This window comes from Adiantum capillus-veneris, chromosome 25, assembly GCF_014529385.1.
Source record: "Adiantum capillus-veneris isolate H3 chromosome 25, ASM1452938v2, whole genome shotgun sequence".
Lineage (NCBI taxonomy): Eukaryota > Viridiplantae > Streptophyta > Polypodiopsida > Polypodiales > Pteridaceae > Adiantum > Adiantum capillus-veneris.
In genome coordinates this window covers 15,303,050-15,307,049 of record NC_140955.1, presented here as the reverse complement: position 1 = coordinate 15,307,049, position 4,000 = coordinate 15,303,050, and positions in this window count along the sequence as shown.

Below are 4,000 nucleotides of genomic sequence, written 5' to 3'. Positions count from 1 at the left end.
AAGGGGGCTTTCCCACCGCCATCCGGCCTCTTACAAGGGTGTAGACTTAGAGAACTAGAGAGGGTAAATTGTCTAATTACATTACGGTTACAACTCATCCTAGGCTAAATTACATGGCTTTCTTCGAAAAAATAGAGTGTTTACAGGGTTTGGTGTGCATACGCCTATATATGCCTATATCCACCAAACATTCCCCCCTTCCTATTCATTGCATGTCCTCGTGCAAGCTGTCTTTGAGTGAGTCTACTGCCTTCTTTTGAGCGTTGTAGTGAAATTTTTGAATTTCTGAGCTCTTGCTTCAATCTCGACTTCGGGTGGCCAGCTCTCTGAAGGGATTATTACTAAGGGTACTTTGGTAGGCGATGTGGCGGGCTGGTAGATCTTTTGTCATTGGATTGAATATGGAAGATTCCACTTCGAAGAAGCCTGTCATGAAAGCCTCTTCAAAGGTCTGCATGTAATGAGAGGGTAGAAACATGACTCTTGCATACAATCCCATGATAACATTCCTGCTTGGGATTTTTATCTCCATATTCCAACAAATGCCCCACATACCTTTGACAAAAGCTTGCCAGGGATGCTCTGTTGCTTCGATATCACGGAAAGTTGTAATGCATGTGATGAGCATTTTGGTAATCTTTACAAGCATCTGACAGGCGAGCTTTGAGATCTCCTTCATCATGTTGATTACTCTTTTAGTGTTTGAACCATGTACTGCTCGGATGGTGGGTGGTTGTTGAGAGGTTTTTTGATTACCGGGTAGTTTAGCACTGTCGATCTTTTGCTTTGCCAAATATAAAAATTGTCCCAGGATCGTCGTCTGTTGATGGGACGGTAAGTGGGGTCGATCTTGAGATGCGGGGGAGCGTTCTGTAATAGGTTTCATCCGTTCGTCTCACTGATCAAACCATTTTTTTCACCAGAGGGGTTCATTGTCTATAATGGTCTGAATGTGAAGGGTCGTAACAAGAACCTCTCTATAGTCCCCTCTGCTATTTGATACAAGTTTGGGGAGCATCTTTTGCTTCCATAATTTAACTTCTGGCTGCATCAATGGCAATGCGATCATCTCGTGCCTGTGATTCTTTCCTCATCTGGAGTGATCATGAAGAGGGCAACCAATTCGAGCACCTTCAGTTCATATTGCATATAAGCTTTGTGTGAAGGGTCCTTAACGTCTAAGATCCAACGCTGAATTTCATCCCTTGTCGAGTCCGAAGTGGATGTCGTGGCTGGATCTACAGATTCCTGTGTTCCTTTTCTCATGCTGGTAGTGGACACCTCTGTTTGATGAGCTTCAAATGTTGATTGTTTAAATCCTCCTCCTTGCTCAAAGTCCCCAGGGGCTTGCTAATATTTTGTCTCCTCAGAGTTGCTAAATCCCCTCTTGCCTCAGCCAATTGCCTTTTAAAATCTTTAATTTCCTCATCCTTGGCGTGTTGTAGGGCCCTATGACCAGCCGTCATGATCTGTCTGTCATATTTCTCTTAATTCAGGGCTTTTTTCAACTCTTTGATTTCTTCACTCAAAGAGGTAGATCTTGCAGTCGTCATTGAGGAGGAGGGGGTCTCTTGTATGGCCAGGAGTTGAGCTAGAGATCTGCTAACCACCGCATACGAGTCTTGTAGCTTCTCATTTTGTTCTCTTTCTCTGGTTAGCTCATCCTCGAGACGTTGTTTCTTGACCTGCAATGTGGAGTTTGCCTCGTTAAATTGTTGCACTTCCTTGTAATATTAGGCTGCATTCTCTTGTTCTCTTTGCAACTTCGATTGTTCCTCGAGTTGTGCCTTCTCTAGTGCTTCTATTTTTTGCTTTTTTAGATGCTTCCTTCTTGGTAGATCTTCTAACTCCAGCTCTCAAAGATTGTAAAGAGCCCTTTGACATTGAAACTGTAGCTTGATCTGCTCTAAGTGAGCGTCAATGTTAAAGTATTGGACTATCTCCACTCCTTCCTCCATGGCCGCTTGTGAGTGTGGCAATCTTGGCCTATGCTGGCCTTTTTGGCCCTGATCCAATTATTCAGCCGCCTCAGCTTGCTTTTCTCTTTGTTTTGAATTTTTTAGAGCAGCAGAGGTTGTGGCGGGCTTTGTTTGTGCGGACTCCGTTTCTTGACTCCTTCAATTGTGTTCCGTCTGCTTTTCCTCCACTCCTTGTTCTGGCAAGCCTGCAATTTTTCCTTCCTCTTTTTCCAAAGTCTCTGGAAGTGCCTTAGTGTCCTTGGGAGAACCAAGGTCTTAACCTTGCTAGTCCTATGTATCCTGTTGTTCCTCTCCTTGCAAGCGACTGTCCTCTTTTTTGCTTCGATTAGATTCGTCAGATGATTCGAGATCATCGATGTGTGGCTTCTTTGATTCTTCTTTTTGCCTTTGCTCCATCTTTCGCTTGAGTTCATTGTGAATGCGCTGCCGCATGGAGCTGGCAATATCCCGTTTTTCTTCAGCTTCATGTCTCTTATGTTGCTTGATCCTTTCTAAAGCCGTTGTTTGCCTGCGTAGCAGCAGAATATTTTCAGCTTCATCCTCTTCTTTCTCATCATCCGCTTATGTTCCTTGGGTTTGTTTTTTATCTTTCTTTTGTTGGCGGAGACTTTCCTCAATGCCTGAGCTTCTTCCATTGTTCTCCTGGCATGTGTAATGGAAATAGCCTCTGCCACATGCACAGCTTTATTTTGCAAGCGTGTATGGGTTGTCCTGCTCCTCCTCCAAAGACTGGTACTCTGAAGGAGTGTCTCTTGGGTGGAATCCTTCTTCCTGGCTACTTTGAGCATCTGACTCGGTCTTCTTGTTGTCAGAATCCTTTAACAGTGTGCTTTGCCTCGTCTGTTTGACTTCTGATTTTGGCCTTGTAGAAGGTCCCACCACTGGTCTTACAGCTCTTTTAGATCTGTGGATCAGATCTATCTATGATTTTGCAGGTGGTAGATCCTCGATCATCCCCAATGCCTAATAGGCTATACGTGTGAGCATAGTTCCCCCGTTCATGTAAGCTTTACTTCTTTGACTCCCTTTCAGGTTTGCTTCTACAATAGTGTCAAGCAGATAGTTGCCAAAGTTGCAACTGACCACTCTGCCTTCAGCCAAGCCCATTGCCATTACCATGGCCATGTGCAACAAAGGTTCGGTATATCTATACAGCTTCTGCACCTTGAAATGTTGCGATATAAGGTGCATTGGCAGTTCAATTTCTGAGTAAATCAGATCTTGATACGTCAGCTGTGGCCTCGTTGCTTCAAAAAGGCTTTATCATTGTCTATTGCCTTTGTCATCTACAAGAGATTGTGCATCCCTTGTGGCGGCAGGTGGAGGGCTTCATTGATAATTTCCGCTGTGATCTTTATCTTGACAACTGCCCCATCCTTGTCTGTCAGAGTTGCTTCCCCATTGTACTGAATTGAACTTATGAGCTCATGAGCTTGTCTGAAGTCCGTACCCCAACGAGGCAGTTGTAAGAAGTTGTCTAGTTGTAGGCACCTGCCCCCTACTTGCACTTCTAGCTTTTGGTGCAAGGTCCACATTTCCTTTGGAAAGATTGTGGCCTTTACAATTTCTCCGTTTTCTACTTGAAACCTTCCAATGAAGATGTTCGCTAGTATTGCTTCAAGTACCTATTTGGTGATGTGAGCTTTCTCAGTGGATGAGATATCGGTTATCTCGCTTTGTGCTTTCCTTCGAGGCATCATGTTGTCAATTCTAGCATTGAAAATAGGTTTTAGCCAATGATCAGAACTGTCAAAAAGTGTAAACTTGACCATAAAATGAAAAATGAGCATAACGTTGTCAAAACTACTCCAAATTTGACCAAATTTCACCAGTGCATCTAGGATTACTATCGGCACAAGAATGTAATGTAACATATGAATGTTGGCAAAAAGGAACGTGGATCGTGATCCATGTTGGGATGCATTTTGAAATTCTAACTTTGGGAAGTTATTACTGGGCATATGGGGATACTGCTGAGTAACTTTTTCTGGATTTAGGATTGAAGGTACATGGATCGCGAT